This window comes from Pleurodeles waltl, chromosome 1_2, assembly GCF_031143425.1.
Source record: "Pleurodeles waltl isolate 20211129_DDA chromosome 1_2, aPleWal1.hap1.20221129, whole genome shotgun sequence".
Classification (NCBI taxonomy): Eukaryota; Metazoa; Chordata; class Amphibia; order Caudata; family Salamandridae; genus Pleurodeles; species Pleurodeles waltl.
Window position 1 is genome coordinate 312,797,911 of NC_090437.1, and position 23,460 is coordinate 312,821,370.

The 23,460-nt window shown below is 46.4% G+C and overlaps 1 long non-coding RNA gene across 1 annotated transcript in view; it reads left to right on the forward strand.

Annotated features, from left to right (window-relative positions):
• LOC138299979 (uncharacterized) overlaps positions 1 to 23,460 on the forward strand; it is a 116,118-nt gene that overhangs the window by 51,072 nt on the left and 41,586 nt on the right. The window lies entirely within an intron of this gene.

Genomic DNA, 23,460 nt, shown 5'->3' on the forward strand with positions numbered 1-23,460 from the left:
TCAGCCAAATCCTGGAGGAAGTTTAGAAGCAGTGTACTACAGGTATGCCCATCTCCTTCTGGGAGGGAAATCAGAGATGATAGTTTGCTGGGCTGTTGCAGGATAGGTTTTTGTGGATTGATAGTATGATAGCTGGTCTCCAGGAGGATAGAACTTCTTCATGCATCCAGATGGCATTGTATGTTATTTTTAGAACGGGTCCCCAAAGCAATGTGTTATTGTGGAAGGCGTCTGTAGGGATTCTGTCAGGTCCTGGAGCTTTCGATGTTCTTTGACTACCTATTGCTTTACAATGTCACAGGCTACTCGTCGTTTATGTCTCTGGCGAACTGGAACTGCAGGTAATCTTGATCCTTGTAGGTTCTGCCTTGACCAAGGTAAGGACGGCCCTTTCTGGTAGCCATGGTGCTGCTGATGATGGAACGCCAAAAGGTAGTCCGTACCCTCCAGAAGGAGTTCCAGAGGAAAAAAAACCAAAGGGAAAAACCTCTATAGCAGGAACTCCCTGGAACAAAAATCTGCAAAAAGTAAGTCTTCCAACAAGAAAACAATACTGGAAGAAACTGGAACAAGCGAGGGGAAAAAACTGGAGAAAAAAACAACAAGAGCGAAGATCACCACCAAAGGAAGTGTTGCAGCGCAAGGAGAACAAGAATTACACTCATTATATACCCTAAAACAAGAAATGACCAACAGGAAGAAGAAAGACACCATATTGGATTGGGAAAGAATCATAGGAGAATATAGGTCCTAAGGCATGCAGGGAAAAAGAAAGGCATGCTGGGATAAAGAAGAATATGGCTGCTAAGTGTAAAAATAAGGAAAGAAGGAAAGGAGAAAGAAGAGAAAAAGAAGAAAGGAACACGCTGCACCAGGTAAGTGAGGGGTTGGGGGGGTGCCCATGCCTTATATCGAGGGCGGGCTGGACCCAGAACTCAGAAGAAATATAGTACTGAAGGGGTGCGGCACGTCTGGCCACCAGAAACAGGAACCGTGGCCGCACCCTGAGCCGAAAGCTCAGCTCGCGCCACAGGGGGCCGCAGCGTGACACACAGACATCATTCTCCATGAATGAACTCAAGTGTAGACACAGGAATAACCTCTGGTTTTGGAAGCTTGGAAGACACTGCAGTAAAGTGGTCATGTGTGGCATGATTTGCAAGGGTGCCCTCTACTGCTGGTGCTTTCTGGTACATTGAGGAGGAATATTTGTTGGCGTATGTTGGCAGACTGTAGGTAACACTCTATTTTGGGCTTAGATTACTGGCTATGGGACAGAAGCAGTTTTGAAAATTAGGGTCATGGTCACTTTCAGCTCTTCTTATGACAACCAGAACTACAAAGTGAGATGAGCCTACACTTAACAAAATATACCAGGCCTGAACGATTTCTTGGCTAGTGTATCCAATGAAGTGCGACATTTGAGTGTACATGGGGCGCTGGCTGCCACCAGTCTGCTCAATATCTGGATTAGCTTTGTTCACCTGAGCTCAGTTGTTGAAATAGTGGTGATATCCCATTCCGACTCTTCATTGAGTAACTCTTGATCCAGTATCATAGGGTGCGGTTTGATATTAAAATCGCCACAGACCAATATTAGAATAATGCTTTCTTCCCTTTTAATGTAAGTGTTCAGCCTGGACGGTTCTTGTCATACCCTAAAGATGCAAAGCACTAGGACTTTTGACAGGGCCATTCTGTTGATCGTATTCTCTGGCAGAATATAAATATTAAAAATGTGGAGTGATCAAATGCCATTAACCTAGATATTGTATGTTGTTATTAATTTGATGATTGATTGTGATCTAAGTAGGAGGCCTGTGGAGTCCAGGAAGATTAATCTTCACTTTGGTCTTCACTTGTTTTGTTTATATCCATCCAATTCAAATTCTTCCACAGCCCTGGTGAAATAACTATCCTTAAAGCCTACGCACGTTTGGCTCTATCGTGTCCAATCTCTTTATCTAGAAAAATCATAATTTCCATTAAAGCCAATCACAATTCCCTAACTCTGAGAGGCTAGTTTCCTTGAGTTGCTGACAGTTCACACGAGAAACAGAGCTATATGAGGTTGTAAAAGACAAATAGATGTGGTGCAAACAATCCCAGTAAAAGGCAGAAGTCGATATGTCTCAAGGGTGGTATAAAAGTAGAAGACAAACGCAGAAGAGGCATTTCTACAGAAATAAGTGTATGACATGCACAGGCCTGAACGAGTAAATGTCAGAGACCGAAATCACTTTTAAGTAGCAGAATCCACAAACACAAATAGTAGAAAATGGCAGTTTGGATGAAGGTGGTGTTCAAAGCACCTCTGCTTCCCTGAATCACGTAACAGAGGAACATTTTATGTGGCTTAACACAACATTCTTGAAGATACTTGGCCCAAGACTCAGTGGTCAATAAACGGAGTTAGCACCCTTTTCCAAGGGGGGTATTAATTCAGGCACACATACATACCGCTACACATCCAAGATTCAAAGTTGCTCCTCATTCCATTTTGTAAAACACATGGACACATTTTTATCTAAACTCAGAAAAACTGTTATTTAAGATTATCAGCTCATTGAAACACTCTTTCCACTTCGACAATCATTTATTGCTTTTCTTATCAAAACCAATTTGCGGTTCTTTTCCAAAATGTGGAAATTAAATCCTCCCCTCGGGGGAAGCTATTTCCCCAACTCTTAAAAACTGCTCAAATCATTCCATTATTAAAGAGAAACACAAAATGACGCAATGCTACTTACCTTCAAACATGTAATAAACCTTCAATGGCTTGGGAAAGATGTGTAGCCATTCAAAAATTATTCATAAGAAATGAATATCTTCTGGCTACTTATCAATCCAATTTTTGTAAAGGCTCAATAATCTAAACAGCTGCCATTATTTTTTATTTATTGTTTTTTTGTGACTCACATAATCATAGGAAAAATAAAACAATTTAAAAATAAAACAATTTAAATTCTACATCATGTACATCAGTTAAGCTCTTATAATGTGACATTCAGGTCAGGATGCAATCCCTATACAGCATAATGCGTGTCTTTTAAAAGCTAGAGACGATAACGTTTAAGGTGGTTGAGTGGTTCATTTAACAATGTGTCCTCCAACCCATGTTTCTGTGCCCCCCCGAACCCCACTTCATCCCTCACACAGTGTGAGCAGTGCTAGGTTTCACACCGATATGTAATCACAAAGCACCTCAATATCCCTGTTTGAACTTTCTTCATATATATTGCAATATGGGCAGGTGAGGGCATGCAAAACAATGGGTTGAGTGCAAATTTCATAGTCGCACCAGAAACAGTTTGTTCATTATTGGGCTACGGATATTTCTCAGGCGTGATCTAGGTAGTAAAGGTTCTGAATATATTTCCAATTGCTCATGATTGTATATCATAGAGTTTATTTGTTTTTTTTTAAAACTGAGTTTATTGGTTTACAAATCTTCATTAAACATCAGGTCGAATAATAAAGCAATAAACGTTCGATATCGTAAAGGTACCGGAAAGTGGTCAGTACCACTCCAACTTTAGCTGTAAGGTGAGTTTCTCGCAACATTGCTATGTGGGCCCCCATCTGTTGAGGTACTTATGCACTTTATATCGCTTGGCCATAGATGTATCCCCCTGTTGTTCCTGTAAATGAATTTATAGTTTATCCGGGGTCACCATTGGCTGTATCTAGGAATGTGATGCAACACCAACCATCGAGCTCCAGCTCTGTCCTCAGGTTCCCTCCGGCAGGATTGAGATAATAGCGAGAAGGTCAGTGAAGGGTGACTCATAAAATCAAACAAACCAATAACAACCCAGCTCCTACACCCCAGGACAAATAGGCAATGGCCCCCCATCCAAATTCACATTCAAACATAAAACACTCGCAGACAAGCCCACACATACTAAAGGGTGAAGGGATGCAGCTGTGCAGAAGACCCTTGCCTAGTTTCCCACGACCCAGGAGCATATGCAAAAAAATGGAACCCTGTGGCCATGGGGGATCAGGGTGTGTTCATAATGATCTGTAGAAGACCCCAGATAAAGCAACCCCCAAGTAAAACACCTTATAAAACCAGAAATACAATAACTGAAACCTCAGATGAGGTGGATCTTCGATCGGAGTCTAAGTCATGTGTACGATCTCCACCTGTGGTAGATGGGGGACTCATGCCACTGCTACTCATTGTCGCGAACACTTGCGCCGTCTGTTGTCTTTCTTGATGGGCCTTCACCCTGGAGGGGCCACTCTGCCACCACTTTTGGTCTTGGGCTTCACCTTGACGTTCACAGACTTCGGTCGGGGGGATCCCTGGTTTGAGTTAGGCTGCTGGTGTTGATCAGTCCACCCCCATACCTCCTGCGGTGTCTGGAACTATTGCACTCCCTTTGAGGTCAACACAAGCAGTCTGGCTGGAAACGTCAGGGCATAGGCCAGTCCCAATTGGTGAAGGCAAAGCTTCACCTCTAAGAATGTGGATCACTGGTTTGGACTTCCTTAGTGAAGTCTGGGAAGACCATGACATTAATGTTTTCAACTTGGTGGTTCCCTTTCAACCTGGCTTGGTTCAGGATATGGTGCTGTCTTTGTAGTGCAAACATCTGGCTACCACTGGACGTGGTGTTGCTCTGTGAGGCGGAGGCCATGCCGGTACCTGATGCACTCATTGTAGTGCATAAAATGGAGAGAGTCCTCCTGGTACCATTTGTTCCTGCAACCAGTGTTCTAGGTAATTCAGCATATGACCCCCTTCCACCTGTTCAGGTAGGTCAGTCACTCTAATTTTATTGCGGCGCAACCTGTTTTTTGTGTCTTCCACTCTGATGTCTAGGCCCATATTTATACTTTTTGACGCTAAACTGCGCTAACGCAGTTTAGCGTCAAAAAGTTTTGCGCCGTCTAACGCCATTCTGAAGCGCCATGCGGGCGCCGTATTTATGGAATGGCGTTAGACGGCGCAATCAGACCGGCGCTGCCTGGTTTGCGTGGGAAAAAACCACGTAGACCAGACAGCGCCGGCGTAGGGGGAAAATGGCGTATGGGCGTCTTAAAATGGGGCAAGTCAGGTTACGTCGAAAAAATCGTCTTAACCCGACTTGCGCCATTTATTTTCGACGCCCATCCCCCATCAACATGACTCCTATCATTGTAAAGATAGGAGTCATGCCCCCTTGCCCAATGGCCATGCCCAGGGGACTTCTGTCCCCTGGGCATGGTCATTGGGCATAGTGGCATGTAGGGGGGCACAAATAAGGCCCCCCTATGCCACAAAATATTATTAAAAAAAAAAAAAAAAAAACTTACCTGAACTTACCTGAATGTCCCTGGGGTGGGTCCCTCCAGCCTTGGGTGTCCTCCTGGGGTGGGCAAGGGTGGCAGGGGGGGTCCCTGGGGGCAGGGGAGGGCACTCTGGGCTCATTTTGAGCCCACTTGTCCCTTAACGCCATGCCTGACCCAGGCGTTAAAAAGCGGCGCAAATGCGCCGTTTTTAGCCACGCCCACTCCCGGGCGTCGCTTTTGCCCGGGAGTATAAATACCACGTAAAGGCCTGGGAGTCATTTTTTAGACGGGAACGCCTCCCTTGCATATCATTAACGCAAGGAAGGGGTTCACGCTAAAAAATGACGCACATTCCGGGAACTTTGGCGCTATTCGCCTCTAACGCCATAGTATAAATATGGCGTTAGTTGGCGTTAGTTTTGCGTCGAAATTGCGTCAAAAAAAACGACGCAATTTCGGCGCAAACGGAGTATAAATATGGCCCCTAGTGTCTGGATTCTGGTCCCCATATCTGTGAGTTTCTCCTTCATGGTCCTCAAAGCTGGGGGGACCTCTGCTAATCCTCTATCTGCTGTTTTGACCCTGTTCTGCCAGCCAACTAGGATCTTCTTTCAGTATCCCCAAATCAGCCACCGGGGTCTAAATTTTCATTTCTAGGACCCTTCTAGAGGCAATATGGGTTTGAGGATATCATGAAGAGAGGGGCTCCCAGCTGGAAGGCAGCCCCACCTTCATCTTGGGAGGGCTCAGAGGATACCCCCGTTGTTGGGCCCCCAGTGTCCACATTCTTTTTCCGGGTGGCCTTCCCCATGTTTCCTATGCAGCAGACGTGAGTGAGGCAGGTATGATGTCCCTCCCCCTATGTTGTTATTCGGAGAACAGAGGGCCACGAGATCACAGAAGTGAGGGGAGATATTTTCACCACAGTGTGGGCATGCCAACTGCGTGGAGTAGGACTCAGGAGGGGTGCTGCAACGGGTTTCACGGTTGTGCCCCCTGGTGTTCTCTGGAGGGCCCCAAAATCATAGGTAGCCAGTGTTACTTTGTGCAGCCAGCCCTCACTTTTATAGCAAGGCCCAGCAGCCTATGCTGGAGGCCTCAATACATTGTCGAAGTGCTGCCAATGTGGGGCAATAGTAGGCATGTCTCAGAGTGAGCATTATCACAGGGTTAGAGCTCTCTTGTACCTTATCTCCTTCTGGGTAGCTCAGTGCCTCTTTGAGGGCAGAGCAGTAATTATCCAACTTGGGAGAGTCAAGGACACCAATACTCAGGCGTCATCTCCAGTTCCTAGGAGTGATGAGATGCACACGGAGCACTATCAGGCCTCACTGCCCCCCCTCACTTTGTGGCCCTGGACATGCAGCCAGGCTGCTTCCAGCACTGGGGAAGTTTGTGATGTGGGTGATATTTGATATGCAGGCCTCTCTGTGTGTGGCTCCTCGCTGCTAGACCACCACATAATTTCCCCATCAAGGGCACAACACAATGTTCAGTCGTGGGGGCCCTGCACCGTTCTTGTCCTCCCCGTGTACCTAGCCAATACGGCAAAGCTTCAGGGCCTCAGACCTCAGCTCCTCAGTCCCGGACCCACAGCATGGTCTGCTGTCATCTCAGGGGAAGGCAGCTTGCTGACAGTTCACCGGAATGGACTCTGCTCAAGGATCCCCACCGAAAGAGACGGTAGTTCTCCTTACTTCACTTTGTTTTTCAGCAGTTTCCAGCAGGGAGCACTCCTCTCTCCTATCACCAATGGTGTCGTCCATGCAGAGCTTCTCTGTCAGGGTGCCTGGGCAGCAAGCGGCCCAATCTCTAGAGTTCGGGGCATCTAGGCATGTGGACGTGTGTCTGGGCCTCAGGCCACAGCTCTATGGCCTCAAATACACAGCTCAGATTCCCTGGCAGCTCGGGAAGGAGGCAGCCCACTGAGAGCCCGCCAGCCTGCGCTCCTCTTTAGGGTGGTGTGAGTAATGTGCCCAAGTTTTGTGGCCAGGGACTTCAGGGCAAGGGCAATAGGATAGTCAATAGGAAAGAGCCCTGTCTTGCATCGGGCCACACATGAGGAGTACAATCGTCTGACCCTGCCCATAAATAATTAGGGTATTCTCATTCTCTAAAATATAGTGAATAGGTAGTTCCATTCTACAGTATCAAACACCTTTGTGGGCTCGGTAAAGATTTCAGTGGCATCCGAGTCAGTGTCAGTTTCGTGGAGCAGGGTAACGAGTGTACCAAGTTATGTGCCATGTGTAGGAAGCTTGCTTTGTATGTACTATATCAAAATGAGATATAGTGTGCACAGAGTCCAGGGGTTCCCCAAGAGGCTTGACAGCGGCAATAATAAATCATACTAATGCTCTATTTGTGGTAGTGTAGTTGAACAGTTAGGCTTATCAGACGGTAGTGTTAAGCATTTGTTGTACACACAAGCAATAAGTGAAAAAACACACTCAATGACTTAACACCAAACCAATAGGTTTCTTTATAGAAAAATATTCTTTCCTAATCAACCACAAGATTCATTTAGCAGGTAAGTACATTAAATGAAAGGTACTTTGCATAGTAATACTTAGAACTTTGAATGGAATCAACAATGTACACAGTTTTCTTTAAAATGGCAAAAAGCGATTTTAAAAGTGGACACTGCAATTTTCAACAGTTCCTGGGGGAGGTAAGTAAAGTACAGTTTTTAAAGGTAAGTAACAAACTTACGGGTTCAGTCTCCGGCACATAGGTAGCCCACCGTTGAGGGTTCAAGATAACCTGAAACACCAAGCACCAGCAACAAAGTGCCTGTTAGGTGCAGAGGTCAAACAGGAGCCAAAATGACATGAGCCCCTAGGGAGACAGGGGGTACTCCGGTTCTGGTCTGCTTGCAGGTAAGTACCTGTGTTGTTGGAGGGCAAACTAGGAGGGTTTAGAGGAGCACTGGGGGGTGTCCCCAAGTAGGCACCAAACACACACCCTCAGCAGAAGTGGGGCGGCCGGGTGCAGGGTGCAGACAGAGCATTGTGTTCCCAATGGAACTCAATGGGCGGACCCGGGGGTCACTTAGGCACTGCAGGCAATGCACTGGGGGGCTTCTCGGGCAAGCCACTGACTGGGCAGGGAGGAGGGCCACCTGCTGGTCTCTTCTGCACTGGTGGTCAGTTTCTCTCGAGTCTGGGGGCTGCGGGTGCAGTGCTTCTCCAGGTGTCATATATCTTCGTCCCGGGCAGTCGCAGTCAGGGGAATCCTCGGGATTCCCTCTGCAGGCATCATCGTAGAGGGGTGGAGAGGTCAGCCCAGGGTGGAGACTTAATCAGAATCGCCTGGGGGGGTCCTCTCTGGCTGGTTGGTTCCTCTGGACACGGGCCGGGGGCGTCGGGTGCAGAGTAGATGGTTTCTTTGTCTTCTTGTTGGACAGGTCTGCTGACAACAGGAGTTTCTTGGTCCTCGGTAAGGAGGGCAGTCCTCTGGAGGCTTTTCAGGTGTCACTGGTCCTGCAGAACGTGTTGCTTCTTCTTTTGCAGCTTTTTGGAGCAGGAGACGGACTGGTAGGGCCGGGGTTGAGTCAGTTGTTATCTCCTTCCCTTCTCTGTTGGGTTTTCATCTAAGCAGTCCTTCTTATTTCTTGAGTTTGTCAGGAATCTGACTAGCTTGGTTCAGGGAGCCCTTAAATACAAGATTTAGCGGCGGTTTAGGGCCAGAGGGCAGTAGGCTATGGCTACTGTCCCTGGGGGTAGCTACACCCTCCGTGTGCTCCCTCCCTTTGGGGAGGGCAGCACATTCCTACCCCTATTGGCCCTGATCCTCCAAACCAAGATGGAGGATTCTGCAAGGAGGGGGGTCACTTCAGCTCTGGACACCTTAGGGGTGGTCCTGGCTGAGGTGGTAACTCCTCCTTGTTTTTCCTAATTATACCTCTGGTCTTGCCGCCAAAAGTGGGGCTTTGTCCGGGTACTGGGCATCTCCACTAGCTGGAGTGCCCTGGGACATTGTAACACGAAGCCTGAGCCTTTGAGACTCACCGCTAGGTGTTGCAGTTCCTGCAAGGGGGGGGTGTGAAGGACCTCCACCCAGTGCAAGCTTTGTTTCTGGCCCCAGAGAGCACAAAGGCTCTCCCCCCATGGGGTCAGAAACTACTTTTTCCATGGCAGGCTGGCACAGACCAGTCAGTCCTGCACTGAAGAATTGGGTAATATACAGGGCACATCTCTAAGATGCCCTCTGTGTGCATCTTTAATAAATCCACACTGGCATCACTGTGGGTTTATTGTTCAGAGTAGTTTGATACCAAACTTCCCAGTATTTAGTGTAGCCATTATGGAACTGTGGAGTTCTTTTTGACAAACTCCCAGATCATATACTTAATATGGCCACACTGTACTTACAATATCTAAGAATGGACTTAGACACTGTAGGGGCATATTGCTCGTGCAGCCATGCCCTTACCTGTGGTATAGTGCACCCTGCCTTAGGGCTTTAAGGCCTACTAGAGGGGTGACTTACCTATGCCTCAGGCAGTGTTTTCTGTGCATGGCACCCTGAGGGGGATATCTCGTGCCTTTTTCTCCACACCAACACACACAATCTGCAATGGCAGTGTGCATGTGTTAGGTGAGGGGTCCCTTAGGGTGGCACAACACATGCTGCAGCCTTAGGGACCTTCCCTGGTCACAGGGCCCTGGGTACCACAGGTACCTTTTACAAGGGACTTATGCGTGTGCCAGGTGTGTGCCAATTGAGGAAACAATGGTACATTTTTAGTGAAAGAACACTGGTGCTGGGCCCTGGTTAGCAGGGTCCCAGCACACTCTCAGTCAAGTCAACATCAATATCAGGCAAAAGGTGTGGGGGCGGGGGGTAGCTGCAACAAGGACTATTTTCCTACATCATGGTTCTACCTGGAATAAAATTTGATTGTACCAGTCGCACCATATCACCATTGGAGGCTCACTGAGATCCAGTAGACACATGGCTTCAAAGGCAAAGTTCTGATTTGGTTAATTTCCTACCTTGAAAAATGCACAAGTTGTTAAGAATGGGAAATACTGCAACCCTGACCCAGTCACATGTGGAGTGCCCCAGGCTCCATATCTGAGACATTATTGTTCAAATTGCAAAGGAGGTGCTAAGTGTCTTGATCGATGGGCCAGACGTTTCAATCCAACAGTGCATGTGATAGAAAAATAGAGCCGCCTTCACCAATAGCACCACTTTCAACAACAGTCTAAAATGTTCTAAAATGGATGTGATAAACTTCCTCAAACTGAATCCAGAAAAATCTAAATTAATTTTCTTTTCCTGAGAACACCAGCCAAAATGTAGTACAAATTAAAATGAGGACCTAAAAGGTGACTTTTTTCACATCCTGGCTCAGAACATCAAATCTCTTGGCTTTGAGATCAACTTAAACACCACCATTGTAACACACATTGTGTACATGGTGAAATCACAAGAGCAGCATATGCATCCTAAAACTGCTTTAATTGTTATTAAAATATCTCCCAATAACTCCCAATAACTCACTTGCATCCTTGAAACATCTGCTATACTCAGCTGCTATATTGATAGGCAGCTCCAAAAAGTATGACCACTTAACTCAAGTATTGAAGGATCTTGGGGGGCGCTAGAGAGCCAACACAAGATGGCCGAACCTTAGTACAGTTCTGTGGATCAGGATGAACTATCCGCCCATAATCCTGCATCTATGTACCCATCCCAGATGGAAAAGCTGAGCCCTGTACTGACGATGACCTGCTGAAGTGGAGAACAAGAGTATTCCCCGGGAGGCTGCGACTCCAATAAACCTGCCTCGCTACCCTTGCGGCCCTACAACATTGCAGTGGTGCTTTGCTACATAACGCACTGACCTGCTCAGGACCATCGGTGCTGAGGCTCCCGAGGATATCACTGCTGCTGCGGGACTATCACCCCTACCCCCGACAGCCAGTCGTGCAGACCTGGCTGGTGTGCTGCGGGGCAGGAGGCTGCTGCCTACAGTATGGACGGCATGGGGACCCAGTAATTAAGGCCCAGCTGCTTTTAAGGGGGTTCAGCGCGGCCTCCGAAGGGGAACCTGAGGTGGAGTGCCACGGCGTGCAAGGCCTGTAACTGTGGTTGGGCCCCGTGCCTCCTGAGTGGTACCTGCTGGCTGCGGGCCGCTCAGCTGCGGCTCATCTGGTTGCCAAGAGCTCTACCTCCTTAATATTGAAGGCCCACCTGGTTGGAAGCTGACAACTGCCTGCGGGAGAGACGTGGGGGAGATGGTTAATTCCCCACTGGCATGTTGCTGAAGAGCCGCTGATTTTGTAGCTGGCATGGGTGGGACTGAGCCACAATGACATGTGCGGTGAATAGCGCCTTTATTATTCAGATTGTGCATATTGCTGCCTCAGGCACTACCACTTGCACTGATGTGGGCCTTGTGAGTCACTGGATGGTCCTCGCCTCTGAACTATGGAGGAGTAGCACGCTTCTTATGCGTCCCGTACAAAGCTTGTACGCCCCCTCTGCCTGACCTGTGCTTTGCGTCTGTAGTGTCCTTCCTACTGGTGGTGCTAAAACTGGACTGAGAGTGTTGATGGTGGCTGCGCTGGGGATGGAGGTTGGCACGTGCCTTTGAACCCACCTGCTGATTCACTGCACTGTCCTACTATAGCTGGTGTCACTGTGTTTCTTCAGATATTGCCACCCAGTGCTTTATGTTTGCACCTCCAGCTGGAGCGGGCGGACCCAGTCCTGCCATGGGGAAGGCAGATAATCAACAATCCCATCTCACCTTTGAGGCTTAGCGCGCCAGCTTTTCCCAGCGGGAAATTATCTCTGACTCTGAACAAGAAGGACCATCATCAGGGAAAACGTAATTGGAGTCCACACTCTTAGCCAAGCAGCAGAGCCTGCAATTGATCAATAGCAAAATTGACACTCAAAATCTCAGGATGGATTATATGGCAACTAAACTTGATAAACCGGGGGCACAGATAACCGAGGCGAAACAACACATATCCACGACTGAAGATACACTCAAGACTGCAAGAGAAGCCTGTCCCAACATGGAAAAGGTGATTGCAATTATTCAGGCTAAAAACAAAGGCCTGGAGACACGATCTCGTAGAAACAATATACGTATTATTGGCCTTCCAGAGTCCACTAATACGGGGAAGATGGAGTTCTTTGTTGAACAATTGCTGCATGATGTATTGGGCGCTGGTCAGTTCTCTAAGATGCTTATTGTGGAAAGAGCCCACACGTTCCTGACGGCGAGGACACCTCCGGGAGTCCCCGTGCCCTTTCATCGCATGGCTACTGAACTACTGTGATGTAGTGCTTCACTTGGCCAGGGGCAAAAATATACTCTATAAGGGCAGTGAGCTTGTTTTTTTCCCCGATTCCACTACGTCAGTCCAGGCTGCTCAACACGTGTTTCTACCGGTGAAGAGGAGGCTGCAGCAGTCTGGCATTTGTTACGCCATGTTGTACCCAGCGCAGCTGTGCATAGACCTGAAGGATGGGGAAAAGACATTCTCAATGCCGCAAGCATCCTCAGACTTTTTGAAGAAGGAAGGAATTGGCTGCCCCGCTTTATCCGCTTGACTGGTATTTGAGTATAATGCTGAAGTGGGAGGAGGGAGAGACTTGTAGTTTGACTGTGCTTGCCCGCATTAATTGCTTAAATAATGCTATGCTAGCCTTGGCTCTTACTGTTGTCACACTTCAGAGTTGACATACTGGAGGCGTGCATGATAATAACAACCAAACTGCGGTTTCCCTTACCATTTTATCAGGGAACGTTAGAGGTTTGAAAAACCTTGGTGTATTTAGATCATCAGCATGCGCATGTCACATTTATTCAAGAAACACATTTGTCAGACCATGCAGTCAATGTGGTGGGTGCATTGTGGGCAGGATGCCGTATTGTCTTCAATTGCTCCATGTACACTTAGGGTGCTCATTTTAATTAAGAGGGGTAACCATTCGAGCTTGTCCATTCTAAGGCTGGTGCTCACGGATGTCATGTGATCATACAGAGTCACCTGTGCGGCACCATGGTAAACAGCTATGGGCCGAACATGGATGATCCTGACTACTTTGCATTGCTCTGGCAATGGGTGCATGCCTTGCCGTCTACGCCATTGCTATGGGGTGGTGATTTCAGTTTATGCCTTGATCCTTTGCTAGACAGGTCAACAATGATGGGTGGGCAGAGTAAACGTGCAGCCCAAGTTATGAGAGAAGGCATGTTGGAGTTTGGGGTGATGGATGTGTGGCGTGTCAGGCACCCGGGGAATATGAGGAGGCACTTTCACATCATCGGTTCATGACTCCTGGTCCCAAATAGGCTATTGGTTGGCAACCAGGGAGGTTCCGAATTGGGTTGGAGATGTTCAACACCTTCCTAGAACACTATCCGATCATGCGCCAGTATGCTTGACACTGACAATTCCTACCCATTTTCTTATACAATTCCGCTGGCAACTGCAACCCTTAGCTCTACTGGATCCGGAGGAGGGCAGGTCGTGTTGTGCTCTGACTGACAAGCTTAAGAACCCCAGAGCAAACTCTCAAGTCATGCGTATTGTCAAATCTGGTGGTGCACTGTGCTTGGACTCCCCATCCATCCTGGTGGTGTTCTTGGATTTTTACGCAGATCTATACAGCTCCCGGGAGTCGAAGGATTCTGACAAAATGGTGCAGTATCTTGAAGATAACACCCAGGCCTGGCTATCCCCTGGTAGAGTGGAATTTCTCACTCAGTCTTTTACAGTAGAGGACTTTAAGGAAGTCATTTGGGGCCTGCCAAACAGTAAGGCCCAGGGGTTATATGGACTCCCAGGTGAGTTTTATAAGGAATTCACTGACCCACTCTCACTCTATTTGCAGGCAATGTTCAAGGAAGCCTACATGGCACAGCAGCTGCCCCCACCCTCAGAGAGGCGCTTCTCATCCCAGTCCTGAAACCTGATAAGCCACCCGGGCGGTGCGACTCCTATCATCCGCTATCCCTCATCAACACTGACAACAAAATTCTGGCCAAATGAATAGCAACCAGACTCCAACCATTACCCACCAATATGGTCCTGCTGGACCAGACAAGGTTTATAACTCCACTACTCAGAATCTTCATATGCTCTATGCTCTAAAGCACTACTTAGACCCCTCAGTGAGGGCAATTGCGGTCCTGCTCAATGCCGCTAAGGGTTTTAATTCTATTGCCTGGCCTTGTTTGTTTACAATATTGCAGAGAATGGGGATCCCCTCCGCTTTTATCAGCTGGATATGGCTGTTATATACGCCACTAGCTGCCCAGGTGTGTGTTAATCGCCTCACCTCTGACCCTATCTGGATCTCCAGAGGATCAGCTGAAGAGCCGCCCCCTATCACTGATCCTCTTTGCCATCGCTCTTGAGCCACTAGCCTGTGGGGTCAGGCAGTGGCACGCAGCGGTAGCCTTGTGGTTTCTACTTCGCCCACTGGCGATTTTGTTATATGACAACGATATGGTGCTAAATGTCCATTACCCTGAGGTCCATTTGTCCCTGATCATACATCAATATCTGCGCTTTGAGCGGCACTCGAGGCTGAGCATCAATTGGGGAAAAACGAATGTCTTACCCATCACTGTTAATACTACACAATACCCAGTGGAGCTTCCTCTGTAGTGGTGCTTGGAACTGGTTAAGTACTTTGGAGTTTGGGTACACAAAGTTCCAGACCTTGTTATGAGGTATAATTATGGTAGAATGATTTCCAAAATAGAAGACCGCATCAGGAGGTAGTCGAGATTGCCCTTATCCCTAGCAGATCGGGTAGCAGTGCTGAAAATGCTGTTATTGGCACAGCCTCTGTACTTGTTTATTAATATACCATTGCCTCTCACTCAGGCCTCCTTCAAAACACTCCAATCCTCTTTGTGCTCACTGGTCTGGGACAGGAAACAACCGTGAATAGCATGGCGTCAGTTCACAGTACCTTTTGAGCAAGGTGGGTTTAACGCCCTGGATTTTCGCCTTTACTATCTGTGCCTGCAGGCGATCAAACACGATGATCCATATCCTATACCGCTCTCATCACTCCTCACATGTGGGGGGATAGAGGTGTTACTGGTTAGCATCAGTGCCATCAACTGTACTCTGGGGGCCTGGCAAGTGCTGAGCAAATGCACTGGCAAAAGAACACTCTATGCCCAGCGCTTCCATTGGCATATCACCCCGCTCTGTCTGTCACTCAAGAACTGAAGGCACCATCCCTTTTATCGGTGGTGGGACTCAGGGTGATGGGAGATGTCTATCCTGACAATCACTTTGTTACCCTCATGGATCTGTCACAGGGGAGCCGCTGAACGCCCCCTTGAACTTCACCTATCTGAGATTGAGAAGGACTCTGCGGAGGCACTACCCGTCCTTTCCACAGCCCCCCCAGTTTGACGTCCTTTCAGACCCTGCTGACCAGGTCCACCCGTATGGGCCTTATTACTGTCCTGCATGAGGTGGTGCAGGCTGATGAGGCGATGGCTGCTGGCACCCTACTGGCAGGTGGAACGTTCTGTCAGATACACCACTCACCGAGTCCGAATGGACCTTCTGGTGTACCCTTACTGGACAGCTCACTACCAATGGAAACCTGTGTATTATTAATTTAAAATGTTTGCAGCAGATATATTAAACACCTACACAACTGCTCAAGTATAGGCTTAAACAGGAGGACAATTGCGAGCAGTGTGGTAGGCCTGATGCGGATTTCCTCCATTTATCCAGGAGGTGCCCCAGGATCTCTCAGTACTGGGAACAAATCACCCAAACACTGACTGCTGTGGCACTGGAGCCTGTCCACTGTCACCTCGCACGTCTGTTGGCTTATTTTAGGCCTATACAACCCGCCAATTGTAAGCTAGTTGTTATTCCTCTTTTGCTAGTTAAGCGATAGGTTGCTATTCACTGGAGGAAGAAAATGTATCTAACACTGAAACAGTGGTTCAGGGATATTGCTTATTGCAAGGACCAATTAGAGACCTACGTGGAAGAATTGCCAAGGGCCTCTCGTCCCAGCAATTATGGGCACCCATGGCTGTGTATCTCCTGACATTGACTACGGAACCTTAGATGGGGTACGTTTCAAGATGTGATAAGAATGTTTCTTATGGTTAACATTGCTAATGCTATTTTCCTTTTATTCCTTTTTCTTCCGTGTATCCTGCGACAAAGTATGAGTGTGTAGTTGTGAGATTTACAGGGCAGCTCAGCAGTTGGTTACTTATGTCATGTTGTTCAATTATTATTTATTTTTGTTTTTGTATGATCTTCATGGCAAATACTTAATAAAATAACTTTAAAAAAGTATTGAAGGATTTTTACTGGCTATTACTGAAGGTGAGAATCAAGTTCTAGATCACCAGCCTCACATACAAAGTCATCAGACATCAAAAACCAATATATCTCCATTCTACATTTTCGGAGGGGCCAAAAAGCTCAGTAGCAAAGAAATTATTCTAGTGGAAAAAAGATTGCAATTCCATTCTGCTATGACAACATCTTTCTTGGGCTGCTTCATATTTGTGAACTTCCTCCATGTAGATCAGAAGCATTGGTCTAATTCAAATCAAATTGGCAACTACTAATTGGTATGAAGTTTTAGACAACATAACCCCTCAAACAATGAAGGACAATTCCATTTATTTTTTGAAAGACTCGCTTCCCCCTCTTTTACTCCCTCATCTGTCTTCCCTGCTCTCTCCTTCACCCTCTTAATTTTTTGTCCTACCAGTGCGTCTACCCAACTTGCTTCATCATGGTAATAAATTTGCAAGTTAAATGCTCTGCGATTTGTGCTTCCATGTATTTTATGCACATCTAAGAGTACAGCCTTTTGTTTTTGTCAGTTGTAAAGCACACTCCGAACCCTTAGAGTAAGAGTAGCACTATATGTAAATCTTTAATCAACACTTAAATACATGTAACAATGTTGATTGGTGAACTACTTTAAAATTCAGGACTCTGAGTACAATCGCTTCTCTGAGCTGGTGGTGTATCCCACAGTGACTGCTTTCTGGTAACAATAACTGAAAGATTGACAGCACTCTAACCAAAGCATCCTCTCATGTACCTTCATTTCTTCTAGTTTTCATGGAGGACACATTTGCCATTGGCCTACATAAACAATTTTAATACAGCCACCTAACCCTTACAAGCAAAGAGCAACTGGATAAAAAGGAAAGCATGACCTGTGGAATGGTAGCTCCACAGTTACTCTTCAGTGCCACAATGTCATTGGACTTGGTGGGACTTAGAGGCATCTGAGGCTCAAGGCCCAGTGGTGGTGATAGGAGAGGAGGTACACACTATCAGTTGCTGAGGGAGCCAATGGTGAGCTCCAATACAGACTCCTAAGAACCCTCTCTTTCAAATGAACCTGCAATGATCTTTTTCTTGTTTATTCCTGTATGGAGGTCCAAGGACCTGTGAATAGTCACAGCCTCTTATTTGTGCACACACACTGTAACACAGTGAAAATACCTCAGAGTGACTCCACACCACTTTAATAAATAGCCAATATTTATCTGAGTCAAACAAGACCAAAATGACACAAATTCAACATACACAAGTCAAGTTATGCATTTCTAAGGGTTGAATCAAAATGCAGTGCTTAGAAGACAATAGCTCCAACCGGAGCTATCTTGCTGTGCTTAACCGGGAGAACCAAAAGTGCTGTTTGACCATGATGGAGCGCAGGCCTGTTCCAGGAGTCACGCAGACCTGCTGAGAATACCTTTGTTGCGTCGATGCTCAGTGACGATGCGTTGATCCAGATGCGTTGATATTGCAGGCTATGCATTGTTTCCTGATTCGACAATGTCCTCGATGTGTCAATGTCCAGAAGCGATGAGTACTGGTTCCAAGGCATCAGTGCTGCATTGGCCAAGCCAGGGATGCGTTTGAAGTCGGGGTTGTTGCATTGCGCAGTCGCGACTGTGTCCGCGGCTTTGGTGCAGGCAGCAGCAAAGTTGCATTTCTGCAGTGGAATGCGTCAATTCCTAATGACGTGCCAGTGTTGTTGCATCAGTTCTTGTGTTGCTGCACCACTCTCACCTCCCAGGGTGCAGGACTGGATTTGGCACTTCTTGGAAGAGCAGGACTCACACCACAGAAGTGCCCAGGTGCTGGTAGCAAGATACAGGTGAAGTCTTTGATATCCCTGAGACTTCAGAAACAGGAAGCAAGCTCAGTCAACCCATTGGAGAAACTTTACATTGCAGGATGTAGAGAGTTAGATCCGGTTCTGTCGCTCCCAGGCAAGCAATAGCAGGCAGCAGGCAAACACACCAGAGCAAACAGCAAAGAGGCAGTCTTTCCTGACACCAAAGCAGTCCTTCCTCCTGGTAGAATTTCCTAAGTCCAGACGTGATCTGAGTGTTCTGAGTATATGGTATCAGAGACCCAGTCATTATACCCAAAAGAGTCTTTGATGTAGGGGTAACTTTAAAAAAGTGAACACGATTCCCTTTCTACCCAGCCCTGGCTTCAGACTATCAGTAGGGGGTAATCAGCCCTTTGTGTGAGGACAGGACACAGCACATTCAGATGTAAGTGTGAACTGCCTCTCCCTGTCCAGGATGACTATCAGTATGCAGGTGTATCTCCCATCACACCCAGCTCTTCCTGTTTGTGGCTGTTTGGAGAGAACTCACAAACGTAGCTTTCACCTAAATACAGATATTGTTTTCAGAGTCAAGCTAAGGCACAGAATGGTTAGAGTAGAAAATGCCATCTTTCTAAAAGTGGCATTTTCAAACCTTCAATTTAAAAACCAACTTTTCCAAAAGATGTTTTTTGAAATGCAAGTGCATAGACACCAAGCTCCATTTGTCTACCCTTTTCCTATTGGAAATTACATTTAGGAGCTGTTCCAAGGTAACCTCAACGTTAACATAGGGGAGATATAGTCCTTGCAATAGTGAAAAACAAATTTAAGGGTTTTTCACTACCTGGACATGTTAAACTTAAAAGTACATGTTCAACTTATAAATACACTGCATCCTGCAATTGGGCAGCTAGGGACCAATAAAAAGGAAATGTTTGGGCCTGGCAAGTAGGTACACTTGCCAGGTCGAAATGGCAGTTTAAAATGCACACACTGGCTCTGTAATGGCAGGCCTGAGACATGTTTGAAAGGCTTCTGTAGTGGGTCAATATCCAGGCATCCCAGGCCTTCAGTAATTTGTTAATTTGCTATCTGAGGGAGTCACTTACTTACACTGTCTTTCTGTTTAGTTCATAACCTCTGCATGGTGATTGACCGACAAGACATGCCATGGAACAAGTCACATTCCTACAGGACGCAGTCTTATCTATGGAGTTATGGGGAGTGGGTTTGTCATTTTCAGACCCGTGGTGATGTTAGTGTTCACTATCACCACCTACATTTTCCCTCAGCATATAAAGGAAGGCTTGTCACGCCTGGAAGGCACTCTTTAACTTAAACATATTTAAGTGGAGTATGAATATATTTGTTCCACACAACACTGAAATATAGCTTTTCGCAGTGCTCCCCTCTGCCATACATGTGTCTGCGGTGACCACAAAAAAAACATTGTGCTTTCTTAAAGGTACACCTCATCAACAGAGTGGTGTCATGGGTAACCATTCCAACTTTGGAAGAAAAAAAGCATGGACAACATCGATTTGGACAGGCTGCACAGAATCTAGTTTCAGTGTTCTGTCAGGTAAAGCTTAAAGGGTCTCACTGGTGTGCTTACGTCATTGTCTATTATTCTGTCTCTGTCCTGTACTCCTACCCGCCTTTGTATTCTGCTGTTTCCCACCCTTGCCTTCCATCATAACATTACTTAGCCTTTCTCTCTTTAGTCTGTTCTCAGGTCGATTGTTTTAAGTAAAGTTCTTTCATGCTCTTTATGGGGGACCAGCACAGCACTATAAAAAATATAAATAAATAAGCGCTTCCTTCAGAATACTTATGTGCAAAAAAACAAGGGGCACTACTTCAAAGTGCTAAAGAGAAATGTTACTGTAATAAAGTTTTAAGGACGTGATAAAGTTAACGTTTATAAACTCAAAATTGGTTTGAAGGAATAATAAAAGAAAGTGCCAGTGAGAAAAAAGTGCTTGGTGCTCAAAAACGCGACACACAAATATTAATACACGGCATAAAAGTGTGTCCGATAAAAGTGATTCAAGTATGACCCTATATAATATAGTAGTAGGTATAAGGGTTCGTGAATCAGCAAGCCGACGGCATTTTGATCCAGTTGCAATATGAGATCCTCATCCGGACTTAAGAAGCTTGGGGCCCAAGAATGAGCTAAGTGAAAAAAGTGACGAAGAGAAATCAATTAAATGTGTGAGGCACTACTTCAAAGTCCTAAAGAGAAATGTTACTGTAATAAAGTTTTAAGGACGTGATAAAGTTAACGTTTATAAACTCAAAATTGGTTTGAAGGAATAATAAAAGAAAGTGCCAGTGAGAAAAAAGTGCTTGGTGCTCAAAAACGCGACACACAAATATTAATACACGGCATAAAAGTGTGTCCGATAAAAGTGATTCAAGTATGACCCTATATAATATAGTAGTAGGTATAAGGGTTCGTGAATCAGCAAGCCGACGGCATTTCGATCCAGTTGCAATATGAGATCCTCATCCGGACTTAAGAAGCTTGGGGCCCAAGAATGAGCTAAGTGAAAAAAGTGACGAAGAGAAATCAATTAAATGTGTGAGGCACTACTTCAAAGTCCTAAAGAAAAATGTTACTGTAATAAAGTTTTAAGGACGTGATAAAGTTAACGTTTATAAACTCAAAATTGGTTTGAAGGAATAATAAAAGAAAGTGCCAGTGAGAAAAAAGTGCTTGGTGCTCAAAAACGCGACACACAAATATTAATACACGGCATAAAAGTGTGTCCGATAAAAGTGATTCAAGTATGACCCTATATAATATAGTAGTAGGTATAAGGGTTCGTGAATCAGCAAGCCGACGGCATTTTGATCCAGTTGCAATATGAGATCCTCATCCGGGTTTAAGAAGCTTGGGGCCCAAGAATGAGCTAAGTGAAAAAAGTGACGAAGAGAAATCAATTAAATGTGTGAGGCGACTCCCTCAAACACGTGAAGTGAAAACCCGCCATGCTATACTCACATGGAAGTACAAAGAGGGCAACAGAAAAAGGAGAAAATAAGACTAAAATAATTAAGTAAACAGTGATGTGAATCGAAGTAAAAACACTTAACTGCAGGAGGCGTTGGCAAAACTGAACTCACCAGGATTATGTAAAATCCAGGTAATTCCCCGATGGGGAATTTGTTCCCAGAATTAGGAATTTATGTTTTTGTATGTATACATTTCCCCCAGGTCCACTGAGATTTCAGAGTTACCCTTGGTACTTTCTGACATTAGTTGTGTTATACTGACAGTCACATAAGCCCCTGGAACTAATGGACAGTGATAACATTGCACTTCAGCGACAGGTTTACTGTTTCTTTGCTGGAGAAAACTGTTTCCTGGATCTGAGAGGATTCAAGGACCTTAGATAGCACCAGATTCAACAAAGCTGAATTATCCTGGATGGAATCAGAGAGGATTTACATTAAATCACTGAGAATCCAATAGTATAAAGAGTCCTTATTAGGGGAGCCAGGCAACAGTGGCACAAAGGTTCCTTGACATCAGCATTATTTATACTGCTGACTCCTTGCTCAGATTGAGCATAAATATGTATCCCCTTGAAGCAAAAGTAAATAAAAGGGAGGTCTGCTGAACATACATATGCCTTTCAGGTTCAGACCTGTAGATTAGGTCCTCACATTTACACGTATCAACAGGAAACCATTGGACTGGTATATTATAGCTCTATGAGTTGAGAAATGTGCCTTCAAGGAGGCTACCATCATCACATGAACTGATTCTGAGGTTTCCCATAGGTAAATAAAAATGAAGGCCCTGTATTTGATGTGAAAAGAACTGGATATTGCTGGATAGTGCAAAACTGCTTCCCAAACTGCTGAGTTTGGCTGATAACCCGAGGCTCTATTAGGATTCTATTTGAGAATTGAAGTAGCTATGGTCATGTGAAAGCCCTCATGCCCTGCGTTTCATTGGACAGAGATTTAAGTGCTTGGTATTGGATTAGAATTATTCCTTTGTTGGATGTATTCCTGCAGTCCATTTCACTGATGTCTGGAGCCATTTTAGGATAGGCCAACCCTGGTGTCTTGTGAGTGGGTCCTGAAGACAAGACATGGCAGGTCTTTTGTTTTTCTGTGGGGTTCCATAGACCTCCTGAAATATCCATATTTCTTCCAGCATCAGAACCAGATGTACTGGAAGTAAAGGTTCTGTGGTCACAGTCCATTTCAAGACTTGTGCCGCCTTAGGCGGTGGAGAGACAGGTGAAAGCACTAACTGGAGTTGAATAGGGCCTGAACCAGACAGCTCCTTGCTCAAGGTGACATAACTGATGTCTGGTTATACCAGACCCTGCATGCTGGACAAGTCTCCAGGTGTGAATAATGCTCTTAGGTATTAGAGAAATCAGAGACAAATTCCAAGGAGTGAACCTTTCTTGAGAAAGGGCAGCCTGGAAACCCTGCTCCACTGCACAATCTACTCCCTGGGGGCCTGCCCTTGATCGCCTGTGTGCCCCAGCACCAGCAGAACAGAGACTGACTCCCGGGCCCTCAGCTGCACTCAGAATGGTGAGTCCTGCGGAGTGCTAATGCCCCGTTGGATGTACTCAGGCGATGAGTGCTGACCCTGAGGGCCGCCGAGGGAGCCCCCGATTGGTCGCTGGTGTTGCTGTTGGGTGTTGGGGTGGTGGGTGAGTGGAGCACTCCTGTTACTGACACAGCTGACATGGGCGATGGCCTATGGACTGAGCTGCCCACCTGCGGATGCCCGTGCCTGTGAATACCTGGGCCTCCCCTCCCCTTGATAGGACTCCTTTCCTACTGCGGTGAGGCCTGCTGTTCGGCCTAAAGAGAACTGAGGTTTCCAGAACATTCTGTCTGGGCCTGGCGACACAACGGGCCCTATCGGCACCATCGGGGCCAGGGCTGTGTGATCCTGGGGACCTTGATCCTGGGCCCTCACTGTTACTGACCTCTGGGCTCCTGATTTCCTTGCCTGCCTTTGTAGGAAGCTTCCCTGTATTTGGCTCTCACCCCTTCGCACCTCAACCCCGCAGTTGAATG